We start from the raw sequence: 16,842 nt of genomic DNA on the forward strand, positions 1-16,842 counted from the left end.
GTCTGAATTGAAGTCATCTAAAATTAGGACTCCAAAACCTATTAATATTTCAAGGTAGAGATTTCTTTTTTTTTTGTACTGGGGATTGAACCCAGGGGCGCTCAACCACTGAGCCACATCCACAGCTCTTTTTTTTTTTTTTTTTTTTTTTTTTTAATATTTTTTGCTGGGGAGCTGGGGATATACTCAATTGGTAGAGTGCTTGCCTTGCATGCATAAGGCCCTGCATTCAATTCCCAGCACCAAAAAAATAAAAAATAAAAAAATTTTAGCTGTAGATGGTCATAATATCTTTATTTTATTTATTTTTTTATGTGGTGCTGAGAATTGAAACCAGTGCCTCACACATGCTTGGCAAGTGCTCTGCCATTGAGCCAGAACCCCAGCCCATGAAAATTATTTTAAAGCCTTAATAAAAACCTCCAGTCCTTTTTTGTTTTTTAATTAGAGACAGGGTCTCACTGAGTTGCTTAGGGCTTTCCTAAATTGCTGAGGCTGGCTTTGGACTTGTGATCCTTCTGCCTCAGTCTCCCAAATTGCTGGGATTACAGGCATGCACCACCACTCCACAGAGATCTCTCTTACCTGCAGTAAACAATCAACTTAACTTTGCTCTATCAACTATTTTTGGCAGTATTTTGGGGGAATCAGAATCTGACGATTGTTTCACCTGTGTTTAGATTTTTATTTATTATTGTTGGAATTTCTACCACAATGAAGAGTAATGTTTATGCAGCTGTAGTTGTGACTTGGTATTTCCTATATCTAGATATTACTTTCAGAAAGTATTAGTGAAGATTATTATTTTTTAAAAGTATTTTTTAGTTGTTGATGGATAAATACCTTTATTTATTTATCTTTATGTGGTGCTGAGGGTTGAACCCAGGGCCTCACACATGCTAGGCGAGCGCTCTACCACTGAGCCAGTACCCCAGCCCATGAAGATTATTATTATTTTTTTTTAAAGAGAGAGTGAGAGAGGAGAGAGAGAGAGAGAGAGAGAGAGAGAGAGAGAGAGAGGAAGAGAGGGAGGGAGAGAATTTTTAATATTTATTTTTTAGTTCTCGGCAGACACAACATCTTTGTTGGTATGTGGTGCTAAGGATTCGAACCTGGGCCGCTCGCATGCCAGAAGAGCGCGCTACCGCTTGAGCCACATCCCCAGCCCCATGAAGATTATTTTTAAAGCCTTAATAAAACTTCATAAATGGATGTTTATAGTGGCTTTATTCATAATTTTTTAAAACTGTATACAACCCAAATGTCTCTCAACTGATTAATAGCTAAACAGTATTATATCCATATAATGGATAGCAATTCATTAGAAATAAATTACTGGTACATGAATTTCAAAGGCATTGTGCCAAGTGAAAGAAGTCAGACTTAAAGGCTATATACTGTGAGTCAGCTTATATAGTATTCTAGAAAAGGTAAAATTATAAGGACAAAAAAGAGATCTATTATTGCTAGGAACTGGGAGTTGAAATGAAACATTCACTATAAGAAGGCACAAGGCAATGTTTTGGGGTGATAGAAATGTCTTGTGGGTTGGGGATGTGGCTCAAGTGGTAGCGTGCTTGCCTGGCATGCGTGCGGCCTGGGTTCGATCCTCAGCACCACATACCAACAAAGATGTTGTGTCCGCCGAGAACTAAAAAATAAATATTAAAAAAAAAATTCTCTCTGTCTCTCTCTCTCCTCTCTCACTCTCTCTTTAAAAAAAAGAAAAAAGAAAAAAAAGAAATGTCTTGTATGCATACACTATTTAAGTAAGAGTGTTTTTATTTTTTCCCTCTCCCATTTTTCAGTGATAGAGATCGAATCCAGCATCTTGTGCACGCTAAGGAAGTATTTTAGTCCTCAGCCATATCCCTAGTCCCCAAATGTTCTGTATCTTGATTGTGGTGGTGATTATAGAATCCATTAAAAAGAATGAATTTTACTGTAGAGAAATTATACTTCCAAAAAACTAATTTAAAAACAGTATTCTACTAAGAACTTGTACTCTTAACAATAGACATTAAATCCTTTAAAATACTGTATGTTGAGGCTGGGGATGTGGCTCAAGCGGTAGCGTGCTCGCCTGGCATGCGTGTGGCCCAGGTTTGATCCTCAGCACCACATACAAACAAAGATGTTGTGTCTGCCAAAAACTAAAATAAATAAATATTGAAAAAAAATTAAAATACTGTATGTTAATAAAAAAATCACAATTTGGGCTGGGGATGTGGCTCAAGCGGTAGCGCGCTTGCCTGGCATGCGTGCGGCCCGGGTTCGATCCTCAGCACCACATACCAACAAAGATGTTGGGTCTGCCGAGAACTAAAAAATAAATAAATATTAAAAAAAATCACAATTTTTTTCTTTTACAGTTTTAAGTTGGATTTTCTGCTATTTCTCAGTTGTGTATAGTAGTCTTACATAGTTCTAGAACATAAAGTTAAAGACAACTCACTTTTTAAGAAATGAATGAATCTTCTTAAATAAAAATGATAGGAGTATTAGCCAGGAGGGGTGGCACAGACCTTACAACCCCAGTAACTTGGGAGGCTGAGACAGAGGGTCACAAGTTGGCCAGCCTCAGCAACTTAGTGAGGTCCTCAGCAAGTCTCAAAATAAAAAATAAAAAGGGATGGGGATGTAACTCAGTGGTAAAAGTGGGTTAAATTCCCAGTACCAAAAAGTTAAAAAAAAAAAAAAGTATTAAAATGTTAAACATTGAGAAATGGTGCAGAAGGTGTAGCCTCAGTGGTCAAGTGCTTCCTTAGCATGCTCCAGTCCCTGGGCTCCATTCCTATCACCTCAAAATCAATTTGAGAAATAATTTTATAACATTTTTTTTCTCACATTTTCTGAAAGGGTAGGAAATTCTTATTTGCAGAATAATCCCAAATGTTCTTTTCTTTTGCCACTCTCCATCCTTCCCTAACCACACCTTATACAGTCTTCTAAATTTTCTTAGAAATTGAAAGAAAGCAAATTAAATTGGCACAACTTCTATGTAATTTGGCAATAGCTATCAAAATTAAAAATATCTTTTGATGTAGCTAGGCATGGTGGTACATGCCTATAATCCCAGTGGCTCAGGAGGCTGAGCCAGTAGGATCACAAGTTGGAGGTCAGTCTCAGCAAATTAGCCAGACTCTAAGAAACTAATGAGACTCCATTTCAAGATAAAAAGTGAAAAGGGCTGGGAATGTGGCTCAGTGGTTAAACACCCCTGGGTTTAACTCCTGGTATCAAAACAAAACAATTTTTTTTGATGTAATGATTCCAGTTTAAAGATTTATTATATATTAATTTATTTTTCTTTGTGGTGCCAAGGATTGAACCCAGGGCCCTGTGCATGCAAGGAAAACACTCTTATCAACTGAGCTGTATCTCCAGCCATGTAAAACAAAATTTTTTTTTCTTGGTACTTGGGATTGAACCTAGGGGCACTTAACCACTGAGCCACTCCCCAGCCCTTTTTTTTTTTGTATTTTATTTAGAGACAAGGTCTCACTGAGTTGCTTAGGGCCTCACTAAATTGTTCAGACTGTCTTTGAACAGCAATCCTCCTGCATCAGCCTCTGGAGCTGCTAGGATTACAGACCTGCACCACCACAACCAGTTTATTATATATTTATAATTGTCTACTGTATGGGCTTACTCATTGAAACTTAACATGTAATAAGGGCATGGCAACAATCTAAATATCCACTTGTAGAGGATTGGCTTAAACCATATCTGCAGTGGAAAGCATACATGAGGAAGAGGCATCTTTTATGTACTAATACAGAGAAGTGTCCAAGATATTTTGCAGAAAGGAAGGAACTGACAGTGTATACAGTGTGTTATCTTTTGTGTAAAAAAAAAAGTATCTATATATTTTAGGCTTGTTCTAAATTTCTTGAATCAGGATCCCATGGTTTTTTTGTTTTGGGGTGCTGGGGATCAGATCCAGGGTCTTATAAATGTTAGACAAGGGTACTACCACTGAGAGCTAGATCCCTATTTCATGTGGCTGTATTTTAATGTATTTTTATAACATATATAGGATAAGATTCATTAGAAAATGCTAATGGAGTAATTGAATGGCAGGGATAGAAGAGGCAATTATTTTTCACTCCATTCTGTCCTAATATGGTTGGAGTTTTGCATTTATTTCATAATTTATATATGTTTGTAGAAAGTGATGGTTAAATATTAGATGGTCAGCCAGAAATTTTAAAGATGAAATTACCCTTCTATGGATGCTTTCATGAGGCTCCTTCAAATGAAGAAAGCGGGTAAAAGACATGAACTTTTGTGTTTTTCAAATAAACAAGAATCTGGATAGTTACCATAATGGATCCTAAGAGACCCTAAAATCCTGTCTAGCCTATAACTATGACTTCATTCTCAGTTAAATCATGACTTGCCCTGACTGGCAGGTTATTAAGAGGTGCAGAGAATGACATCCTGAAGAAAAATAGCAGTGGCGAGAAATGTTGGCTTTTGGGTCAATTCAACCTCTAGCAGAAATTCCCTGCATCCATTCCTTTTCTGCGGGACCTGTTGAGGGCAGCAGGACTCGGGAAGGCTCGAGAACAGTCCAGGGCGGAACTTGGTACCAGGACTGGGCTGGGCCAGACTGATGCCCACGAGGGCGGGCGGACAGATGGGGCTCCTTCGTCTGAGCCCCAGAACCGGTAGATCCGGCCCGGCACCGCCTCTCCTCGCCTTCCGAACCTCACTAGCGGGCAGCGCGCAGGAGATGTGCAGGCCTAGTCCTGCCCTCCTGGCCCTGCCCAAGCGGCGGCCGTGCCCAGCAGCCCTGGCCTAGACCACCTGTGCCCGCTCTCGGCCAGCCCGAGGCAGTGAGACCCGACGGTATCGCACGTCAGCACCCGGGGGCGTCGCCTCGGGCGCCACAGGCCCGCAGCCCCCACTCTCTCGGCGGGAGGGGCGCATCGTCGTCACGTGACGCCCCGCACCCACTCGGTCCTAGTCACATGGGCCGCACGGCTGCTGCGTCAGTCAGTCCTGGCTGCGGGAGTCGAGCCGTCGCCGCCGCCGCCAGCGGACGGGGCGGGGATCGCGGTGCCAGGTCTTCGTCAGCCCGCCCCCGCCGCCTCAGTCAGCCGTCCCAGGCTGGGCCCCGCCGTCATGGAGCGGGGCGGGCCCTCTCTCTTTGCCGTGTGAGGTGTGCCGTCGCCACCGCCTTAGCTTTCCGAGGCCTCCGGAACCTCCGCCGCCCGAAGCCCCTCGCCCTTGGCAGGCTGTCGCCGCCCTCTGGGCGGGCCTGAATGCGCGTCCGGTGAAGGTGCAGGCCCGGCGTCGCCGCTGCCGCAGCCGCAGCCGGGAGATGGTTCGGGCCTAGCGGAGCCGGGACTGGAGGTGAGGAGGGCCGACTGACGGACTGACAGACCGGGCCGTGGGGGAGGGGAGGCCAAGTCCGCCAGGCGCTCGAGGGGACCCTCTGGGCGCGGGCTGCTTCATCTGGCTTCGCCCCTCATCTTCGCGTTCACTCCCCACCCTTTCGCAGGAAAAATAAAATAATAATAATAAAAAAAGGGCCAACCCTAATCTCAGCAAATATTCCCACAGCCCATCTTTTCGCTGTTTCTCCTTTCGTTACTTAATCTATTCCTTCTTTTGGACAGTCTGTCGTCTGAATCGTTCCTTTTTAATACTCTCCTCAATTTCAGATTATTCCTGGTTAAAGAGAAAATAGGCCCAGATTCTGGCTATCATTACCCAACTAGTTCTCGCTTTCCTTCTCGCGATCCTGCGCACCTCCCCCTCTCTCCCGTCCTCTGCAAAAAAAAAAAAAAAAAGAAAGAAAAAGAAAAAATTTCCGTATTTGACCAGCAAGGGGGATTGACTAAAAATGGGAACAGGGGGAGTAATATTCGAATACCCCCTCCCCATTTCTGAATCGGCCTGTTACCTGGGTCTCCCTATAGCTTGTATTTGGATATTGATGTTTAGGCCTTTGCTCCAGCTGCCTGTGCTCGGGTTAATCTCGTAATTGACGTCAGTGCTTTGTTCCTTCCACTTTGCTGTTCCTTCCACTCTTTGAGGATGGATCATGGGGTATAGGAGTTTGGGGAGTATCCTTATTGCGTTTTCATTCACAAACGACATCATTTATAGCGACTTGAAAGTACAAATCTGAAATGCGTGTGTATGGAGTTCAAACTAAGAGGAAGAGTTCTATTGAGGGTTGCTGTAGTTTTATCAGTTGCAATTCAGAATTGTGTGATTTCTTCCCTGCTGGCCACAGAGAGATTTTAAACTAAGGCCAGTCCCTTTTCTAGTGACCAGTGTTTTTCTTGACGAAATCTAAGATAAAGAAGGCAGAAAATAGGCTGTTCGTGTGACAGTTAAAGTCTATGTTTTTTTTTAGGACTCATATATAGACTCAAAGCTTTGTTTCTATATTGATTCTGCAATGCTTTATGAAGTCTTTCTCTCTCTCTCTTTTAAAACTGTCCTTTAGCTTATCAAAATTGAAATACTTAGAAGAACTTTCTTAATTTGGTATTTGATAAAAGTGTCTTTGTGGCCCGAGTCTGTCTAGAATCATCTTTAGTAATATGTACATGAAGAAGTATTGGCAAGTGGCCACTTGGTTTTCAACAAAGCTGGCTTCTTCACGTCTCTCAGGTTTATTTTTCCTTATTCATCCCTGTATTTTTCAGTCTCTAAATAACAAAAGTCTCAAATTTATTTTTAATTATCTTTCACAGTGAACTTTTGTTTCTAATATCCATAATTTCATTCAGTTTGTGGTGGTTTGCAGGCTGATTTTTGTTTGCTTTGTAGGAACAGTAGGCAAATTTCACTTTAGACAAAATTTTGCTTTAAGTGAGGAGGACATATAGGACAAATGGTGTCTTTGAATGACCAAGCCTTTGCCTTTCCGTTGAGGGTAAAAAAAAAAAAAAAAAAAAAAAAAGCTGTGTTAATTGGTACATGGTCTACAATTTGGGGGTATAAAGGTGACTCCAACAGTGCTTTGGTGAAGCTGTGTAATTAAGAATTCCTAAAGAGAGAATATTTTCATGCCGATTCACTTTCTACTTGTCAAATTCTCACATTCATATCTTTACATCCCCTTTTCCATGTTCTTGAGTTATCATATCCCTTTTGTAACAGTTAATATATTATACCTTGTATTGTGATTTTCTTACAGGTTTGTTGTAGCGTTTTTAGAGCAAGTACCTTATTTATTCTTTATTGTTCTTAATATTTTATATAGTTACTAGATTGTATTTGAATGTGATAATATTTTGAACTTGGAATTGTTGTTATATCAAATTATCCTATTTAATATTTAGATAATTTAAAGAAAGCCTTGTGAGCAAATGATCAGTATTTGAAGGAAAATAATGAATCCCAACTTCAAAAGGTGGAAAATAGAAGTTGAAGCCTTTTAAAAGTTATCTATCTTACCTTTTTTGGAGGGGTAAGGTAAATGTCATGGTTTTATGTGTAACTGAGGAACAAAGAAAGCAGGCATTTCTTCTTTTGTGACCATCTACTAGTTTAGAATGGAATCCAAAATCAAAGAGTTTTGTGGGTCTTTTTTTTTTTTTGTACTGGGAATTGAACCCCAAGGCACTTAACCACTGACCCATGTCCCCAGGCTTTTTTATATTTTATTAGAGACAAGGTCTCACTGAGTTATTAGGGTCTTACTGAGTTGCTGAGGCTGAGTTTGAACTGGCAATCCTCCTGTATCAGCTTCCCAAGTTGCTGGAATTACAGGCATGTGCCACTGTGTCCAGCTCAAAGAGGCGTTTTTAAGTAGAAGAGCACACAGTGATCCAGTAGTGCAGTGTATATCTTAAAAATTGAAGACTTAGGTTTTATTTTTGTGTTGACTCTGTTTTACAGATAACTTATATAAAAACTTTCCTATATAATGTAAGGGTTTCCCATCTTTTTTCCAATCCTCATTATTCTCTCTTTTTCTTATTTCCTCTGATAAGTTGGAACAATTATATTTGATTTGGTGTATGCCAGTCTTCAGTTATCATGAAATAAGATGTAGTTAGTGACTAAAGATTGTTTTAAAGCTGATGTGACCTGTTTACCTTGTTGCTTTTTCCTTTAGTTTAAGAAAAGCACCCCCACTTGTTCTAACTCTATACTTGTCCATCTTATTTGAAGCAGTGCTCTATGGTACATGAAGGGAGAGCAGTGATAGAAATTCCAAATGTTAACTTTTGGCTGATCATCAGCATTTGTTTTTGTCTTGATGTTCATTTTCACTGGCATCATACCTGAGAATTTTAATGGTATTGGCACATAGAAAAATTAGTGCCACTAAATTTAGTTCCAAAATATTTCAAAGAATTTTAATGTTGAGATTACTTATTCTGTTTTTGAAGGGGGTAAAAGTCTTATTTAAGATGTACCTGCTTCATCAGCTGTATATTTAAAAAATCTGTAACATGAAGAATGTTCTAAGGGAAGGCATTTCTTGTAACTTTATCTTTCTTGGTAGTGGCTTTAGGCAGGTAGACACAACTTATTAGTGGGTACTATTTTAAGCTTTTTATTTATTTTTAATTTTTTAGTTTTATTTTTTTAGTTGTTGATAGACCTTTATTTTATTTATTTATATGTGGTGCTGAGAATCGAACCCAGTGCCTCACACATGCCAGGCATGTACACTACTGCTGAGCCCCAGTCTCAGCCCCCTTAAGCTAATTATTTTGATAATCATTTCCTGGGAGAGGTGGGAGAACTTCATGTATTCTTCTCCCAAGTTTCCATGAGGAGAAGAAAAAATCAGGGGCTGACTAGAATAGGTTGCCCTGGAAAACCAGTCTGGTTTGGTTACCCAGGGATTATAATGATCTGTCCTGAGGCTGCTTTGGGTCTAAATGATTCTCCCACCATTTTGTCAGTTTGGAGTTGCCTAGTGAGTTATGACTTTTCACTTTGACTTTTCCTTTTCATATCATCCTTAGGGAAGAGGGACAGTTTTATGGTGAAGTGAGTATTCTGTGTAGACAGATCTTCTCACTTATGTGCAGTTTCTTTCATTTCTTTCAATGGATATATCATTTTTCCTTTCTCATTTTCTACCTGATGAAATTTCATCATTTTGTAAGGCCTGATGCTTTGTATAATCACCTTCTGAAAATTTTGCTTGAGTTAAAAAAAAATTTAGTTGTAAATGAACACAATACTCTTATTTTAATTATTTATTTTTATGTGGTGCTGATGTACTAGTGCCTCACACATGCTAGATAAGTGCTCTACCATTGAGCCACAGCCCTAGCCCTTGATTCGGCATCCTACTCCAATTGTGATCTACTTGCTTTGAATCCCTGTATCACTTTGAATCTTATTTGTTATGCAGCTCCTATGGGATTATAACTTGCTGGGTGACACAGAGCACAATGTGTCAGGAAATAATTATTAATAAAAGATAGGCTTGTGTTATATTTAATTATGTATCTAAAAGGTAAGGATTAAAGCAATAATCATATGGTAATAAATTAACATACTTGCCAGGCATGGTGGCACATCCCTGTAATTCCAGTGGCTCAGTAGGCTGAGGCAGGAGGATTGTGGGTTCAAAGCCAGCCTCAGTAAGAGCGAGGTGCTAAACAACTCATTGAGACTGTGTCTCTAAATAAAATACAAAAAGGGCTGAGGATGGGGCTCAGTGGTTACGCACCCTTGGGTTTAATCCCCGGTACAAAAAAAAAAAAAAATCCAAATAAGATCTGTACATTACATTGAGCTTGTATGCATCTCAACCCTTTCTTTTTTTTAAGTTTATAGGTGTTTTTTTTTTTTTTTTGGCTGTATTGAAGAAACCAGGTCTTTGCCCTGTGTGATTTCAGATTCTGGATTGTGCTGATTGCTTCCCTGTGGTTTTGTGTAATATGTTCTTTTGTTCTTTGTATTTCCAATAAATCATTAGTTACATCTAGAAGCTTGATTTGATTCAGGCCTGAATTTTTTTTTTTTTAATATTTATTTATTTATTTATTTAAGTTCTCGGCGGACACAACATCTTTGTTGGTATGTGGTGCTGAGGATCGAACCCGGGCTGCACGCATGCCAGGCGAGTGTGCTACCGCTTGAGCCACATCCCCACCCCCCTGAATTTTTCTTTTAATGGCAAGAATATTTGTTGAGTAGTGTTTGTGCACTCTTATTCATTCTTAAATCTTCAGCCTGGCTTCTTATTTCATCATGCCAATGATATTGCTCTTGCCAAGGCCACCCTAACTTCCATATTGTGAAATTGTGTGGTCATTGCTTAGTTCTTTTCTTTTTTCTATACTTGATGTTACTAACCTCATTGATATTGTTTTTATCCTTGACTTTGAGATTCTGCTGCTTTCTTGCCTGCTTTTCTACTGGCTGTTTTTCCTTTGCAGTCTCATAATTCTCTGATAACTCCTTTAAATTGGTAGTTCTGGATTTTAGCCTTAGATTTTTCTTTATTATTCTGAATTGATCTTATTCATTTCTGTTTCTTTAGATACTGTGTCAGTTTTTTGTTGCTGTGACAAAAATATCTCAGGTGAGATAAACAATTTAAAAGTAGGAAGTATGTATTTTGGCATATGGTTTCAGTCTGTGTTCACTGGACCCTGTTGCTTTTGGGTTGGTGGTGAGACAGTACACCATAATGGAGGAAACTTGCCCATCTTGTGGCCAGGAAGCAAAGAGAAAGAGAGAGGATGGGGCCAGGGTCAGGGTCTCAGTATCCCCTACAAGGACATGCCCTTAGTGATTCAACTTCTTTTCACTAGGCCCCACTACCTAAATGTTCTACTACCTACCAGTAGCACCACACGCTAGGGACCAAGACTTTTAGCACATAATTCTTTGGGGGACATTGCAGATCCATACTACAATAGCTACTGAGTGATTTGTGAGCACCAAAACTCTTTCATCTGACTGAGTACTCCCCTTAGATTGTCTAGTAGGCACTTTGTTTTAGTTAGGAGATTGACACATAATAGGAACATACTGGGTATGAATTCTTCTTTATTCTTTCAAATCACTTAATATATTCCATGAATTCTAAGAAAGATGACAAGCCAGTTAGAACTGAGGAACAGATATGTCCAAGGTCTTAAAATGTGGTCAGGGTGTTATCGCTTTCTCTCTCATCTAAGATGCAAAGTGTTCACATCTCTCTTGCTACAGACCAATTTTAATATCTGTTAATTATCTTCTGGGTTTAAAATTTTGTATCTTGGGACTGGGGATGTAGCTCAAGCAGTAGCGCGCTCGCCTGGCGTGCGTGCGGCCGGGGTTCGATCCTCAGCACCACATACAAACAAAGATGTTGTGTCCGCCGATAACTGAAAAATATTACAAAAAATCTCTCTCCCTCTCTCCCTCTCTCTTTAATAAAAAAATAAACCTTATATTTAAAAAAATAAAAAATAAAATTTTATATCTTTTGCCATCAAAGACTGACTGACATCTCAGTCCCAAATCCTAGGAAAAGGAATCATTAAATTTTATGTTCATTGATGGACCATCAATGCTTGTTAGGGGGCTACATTGGAAACATCATAGGAAGAAATTGAGTAAAGGACATTCTGAAAAACAGTTATACACTCCATTTACACTGTGGCTACTTAGTGTATATATGTAGTCCTACTTTTTCCCATACATATATTTAAGATATTTTTATTAACATAATTTAACTATGCATCAGTAGACACCCTCCTTTTTATCTATGGGAGATAACCCAAATTCATATCTAGTACATATAGAGGTCACTTTTCTCTAAATACTGATTTTTTTTTTTTTTTTTTTTTTGGTGGTGCTGGGAATTGAACCCAGGGCCTTCTATATGCAAGGCAAGCACTCTACCAACTGAGCTGTATCCCCAGCTCTCTAAATTCGGATTTCAAAGGCAATGTCCTCTGTTAATTTTACAAATCTGAAAACTATGGGCTAAATACTAAATATTATTATCTCTAACATAACAGATTTAGAGAGTAGTGGGAGGAATATAAGTAAATTCTTATAAGGGAGAAGAACATATTAGTATCTTAAACTGTATTCCTTATTTTTCTGGACAAACATGGCATAAGGTGATTTGATAGAACTAGGAAATTCATGTGTAGTCTCACTTGTTTGCAAATGGAAGCCAAATGAAGGTTTTCAGTTCTGCCCACTGGGAGATTGCCCTAGTCTTTTGTCTGACACTAAGATTAACACTTGGAGGATATTTTGGAAGGAGTTTTAGGGGAGGACAATTCTACTTTGCCTTAGTACAGGGTCAGCACAGCAAACTATGGTCAACAGACTCAATACAACTTGTTTTATATGGCCTATGAGCTAATACAGGTGTAAATAGTGAGGGAAAAAATCAAAAGAATTTTTTTTTTGTCTAGAGAATATTATAGGAAACTCAAATTTTAGTGTCCATATATAAAGTTCCATCAGAATACTATATACCCATTTGCTTATGTATTGTCTGTGGCTGTTTTTGCTGCTAAAATGGCAAAGTTGAATGTGAGTATATGGTTTGCCAAGCCTAAAATATTTACTATCTGCTCCTAAATATTTAGGTGACAGCTGAGTGGCATCGTACATACCTGTAATCCCAGCTACTTGGGAAGCTGAGTTAGGAAGACTGGTTTAAAGCCAGACTGGACAACTTAATGAAATCGTGTCTCATAATCATAAAAAGGGGGCTGGGGATGTGGCTCAAGTGGTAGTGCACTCGCCTGGTTTGCATGAGACATTGGGTTCGTTTCTCAGCACCACATAAAAATAAAAAAATAAAGATGTTGTGTCCACCTAAAATTAAAAAAAAAAAATCATAAAAAGGGCTGGGGATGTATTTCACTAGTAGAATGCTCACATGCAAGAGCCTGGGTTCAATTACCAATAAACCCTGTTCCACTTTATCCCCCCAAAAGTTTGTTGACTCTTGGATTAACATTTCCTTATTGGACACCTAAATCTGAGAATTGTTTTGAGATTAAATAGTAGGGGCTGGGGTTGTGGCTCAGTGGTAGAGCGCTTGCTTAGCATGTGCAAGACCCTGGGTTCGATCCTCAGCATCACATAAAAATAAATAAATAGGGCTGAGGATGTGGCTCAACGATAGCGCGCTCGCCTGGCATGCATGCGGCCCGGGTTCGATCCTCAGCACCACATACAAACAAAGATGTTGTGTCCGCCGAAAACTAAAAATATAAATATTAAAATATTCTCTCTCTCAAATTTTAAGTAAGTAAATAAATAAAACAAAAGATTAAATAGTAACTACAAGGTCCTGTTAGGGTTTTTGTTTGTAGAATACACACATACACACACACAGGAAAATAAAAATTTATGATGTGTATAAAACATATATACCTGCATAAAAAGCATTATATATGTAAAATGTAATGTTACATATGATGTACCATATGTGGTATGATATGTATACATATATATTATACTACTTAATAGGCTATATAATTATTATCTTTAGTTGTAGATGGACACAGTACCTTTATTTATTACTATTTAAAAATTTTTAAAATTATTGTCAATTGACATTTATTTTATTTGTTTATTTATATGTGGTGCTGAGAATTGAACCCAGTACCTCACACATGCGAGGCAAGTGCTCTACCACTGAGCTACAACCCCAGTCGCTATTTTATTATTTTTATGTGGTGCTGAGGATTGAACCCAGGGCCTCAGACTTGCTAGGCAAGAGCTCTACCACTGAGCTACAACTACAACCCTGTATTATTATTTAAATAGTATATAAAATAGGTGGCATCTTGGCACTGGCCTAGTTTAGTTGGGCATTCAAATGCCACCTGTCAGCTGTACCCTGAAGGTGGGTCATACTACAGAGTAGATTGTAACTTGTCTGCTCTTAGTACAGTTATGTGAATGGGGGAAAGCTCAGTTGTAGAGTGTTAACATAGAACTTAGAAGGCCCTGGGATTGGCCCCAGTGCTTCCAAACAACAAAAACAGCAGAAAATCTGGGGATGAGATGAGGCTAGAAGCTGATCACATAATCCCTGTAAGCATTCAGCATGTACAGATTAACTGCTCTTCTGTCCTCTACTTCTCAGTCCTTTACCACCACCACCCTATATTCTGCGCGCGCGCTCTTTCTCTCTCTCTCTCTTTTTTTTTTGTCTGGGGAATTCTGTTGCTACCATCACTTTTTCCAGAAACCTGCAAATTGTCATTGTTTCCTTTGTTTGTTCTTGACACTGGGGATTGAATCCAGGGTGCTTTACCATTGAGCTATATCTATATCACCAGCCCTTTTTGTTTTTTATTGTTGAGGTAATTTTTAAAGTTATTTTAACATTTTGTTTTACATTTGATTAAAAAAATGTTATTATATGTTTATTTTTCAGTTGTAGTTGGACAAATACTATTTATTTATTTATTTGTGTGTGTGTGTGTGTGTGTGTGTTGCTGAGGATTGAACCCAGGATCTCACATGCGCTAGGCAGCACACCATAGCTGAGCTACAACCCCAGCCCTGCATTTGATTTTTAAAATTATTTTAGTTTTACAGTTACATCAGAGCTGTGAATGAATTTATACCTAATTTTTTTTTCTACTGTTTTATTTACATAATAGTAAAATAAATTGAGGTCAGCCCTCAGGTTGTGGGAAATTTCACTTTCATTGAAATAGTGTCCTTATCTTTTGGATTTAAGAAACAAACTCTCAGGTCTAGTTCAGTCCCATGTATCTTTCCAGTCATATCCTTTGTTTTGCATCCTACCATCAACCCTGTTTCCCCATTGCATTGATCCACCTCCTTTCCTTGCCCTGCTCTCTCCTCTTCTGGTTTGTGCACATGTTTTCTCTGTCTAGAACACGCCCCCCCCTTCCCTCTTGTTACTTTTTCTAGTCCAGCTAACTGCAACCAAATCTTAGAGATGAAAGGTATTTTGATTTCTTTTATCTTTAGCCCTAGAGTAGTGTCTGGCACAGTATGTACACGTACACTAGCTTAGTAGTTGTGTTAACCATTTTATCTTTTTATTGTTCTAATTAGTACTATTTTATCTTATGTAATAAATTCTAAAGACACAGATTTTATTCGTTTGGTGAATATTTGAGAGCATAGGGCTTAGGTAGAAATAGAAATAGATGTTTTCTATACATTTTTTTTGGTACATCTGTTATTCTTATTTTAGGTAAAACTTACTTTAAAAACAACAGTTCATAATCCTATTGACTGGAGAGGCTGAGACAGGAAGATTATAAGTTTGAGGCCAGCCTTAGCAAGTTAGCATTGCGATTATAGGCATGTGCCACTCACTGTACCTGCTTGATGGCTTAATTTGGCTCTTGAGGCAGTAACACTACAGTTGTGACCTTTATAAAAGCTTTTTGAATATCAGTTGTATGTCAATAATTGTGTTAAGGACTGGAGGCAAAGGGGTCAAGTTGAATGACAGCTGTATTGCTCTTCAGAAGTTTATAATATGGGAGTGGGTAGGGAGTAAAGGTAGAATAACAGTAAATACAGTAACCCTAATGTAAAGCAAGTGTTAAATGTCAAATGAAATACCAAAAAAAAAAAAAAAAAAAAAAAGCTTTGAGAAATGAGGAATTTTAGTGGCAGAGAAATTTTGGAATGTTTCTTGGAGGAAGTGGGATAAGTTGTGAACTTTGAAATAGATGTATTTAGAAGTAGGAAAAAAGGAGGACATTCTAGGTAGAGGGATTTAAGTAAAGGCTTGGATCTGAATGTAGGTAGGCTATTTTCAGACTTATAAAGCTTGAAGACTATCAAAGTAGGTAAGAATTGAAGTATGGGGCTGCAGTTATAGCTCAGTGGATGAGCGCTTTCCTAGCATGTGTGAAGCACTCACTGGGTTTAATCCTTGGCACCACGTAAAAAATAAATAAAAAAATAAAGGTATTGTGTCCATCTACAATTTAAAAAAATAAAGAATTGAAGTATTGGGCTGGGGATATGGCTCAAGCGGTAGCACGCTCGCCTGGCATGCGTGTGGCCCGGGTTCGATCCTCAGCACCACGTACAAACAAAGATGTTGTGTCCGCCCTTAACTAAAAAATAGATATTAAAAAATTCTCTCTCTCTCTCTCTCTCTCTCTCTCTCTCTCTCTCTCTCTCTCTCTCTCTTTAAAAAAAAAAAGAATTGAAGTATGGACAGTTTTAAATCCTGGGATGAGGATTTTGGACTTAGATTTTTCTATAGAGCTTGGAGTTACAGTTTGTTTATTTGTGGTACTGGTATTGTACCCATGCTTTCTTATTTATTTGCCATACTGGGAATTGAACCCAGGGGCACTCTTCCACTAAGCTATATCTCCAGTCCTTTTTTTCTTACTTTTTTTTTTCTTTTAAATTTTGAGACATTGTCTCAGACTTGTGATCATCTGCCTCAACTTTTCTTGCATCTGGTATTACAGGTATGCACCTCTGCAACTAGCTTATTGGTGATTTTTAAGCAGAAGAATGTCTTTATTAGATTTGTTTATTATAAAGGTATAAAAGAAATTATCCATATGTAATTACAGAAACTAAAGATAACCTTTTTGAATTTTAGATATTTGTATTTAAGATTAATATTTTAGATATTTGTATTTAAGATTAATATTTTAGATATTTGTATTTAAGATTAATATTTTAGATATTTGTATTTAAGAAACTGAGTCAAAAGATTATTATTTAAAAAAGGAAACAAAAATTTAACTTTGAACCATTCTCTCCCTCTTTGAAGGAAAATAGAGGAGAAAGGGTAGAGATATGGGATCAATGGGACTTTTAAAATTTTTTTTTATTTTTTAGTTATAGTTGGACACAATATCTTTATTTTTATGTGGTGCTGAGGATCGAACCCAGTGCCTTACACATCCCAGGCAAGCA

General features: G+C 38.4%; 1 protein-coding gene and 1 long non-coding RNA gene across 4 annotated transcripts in view; one reads left to right on the plus strand and one right to left on the minus strand.

Moving 5' to 3' along the window:
• Positions 1–1,721: 1,721 nt before the first annotated feature.
• On the minus strand, positions 1,722–6,028 carry LOC144377924 (uncharacterized). Its single transcript, XR_013439235.1, has 2 exons — positions 5,915–6,028; positions 1,722–5,500 (listed from the first exon to the last, which is right to left on the minus strand). It is a non-coding gene; the product is annotated as an uncharacterized LOC144377924 (long non-coding RNA).
• Positions 4,984–16,842, plus strand: part of Aff4 (ALF transcription elongation factor 4) — a 92,985-nt gene continuing 81,126 nt past the window's right edge. For all 3 annotated transcript variants that reach the window (XM_021733574.3, XM_005335755.5, XM_013363119.4), the window contains exon 1: positions 4,984–5,361. The gene's annotated coding sequence lies outside the window, so the exon portion shown is untranslated. The remainder of the gene's footprint in view (positions 5,362–16,842) is intronic.

This window comes from Ictidomys tridecemlineatus, chromosome 1 (genome assembly GCF_052094955.1).
Source record: "Ictidomys tridecemlineatus isolate mIctTri1 chromosome 1, mIctTri1.hap1, whole genome shotgun sequence".
Taxonomy (NCBI): domain Eukaryota; kingdom Metazoa; phylum Chordata; class Mammalia; order Rodentia; family Sciuridae; genus Ictidomys; species Ictidomys tridecemlineatus.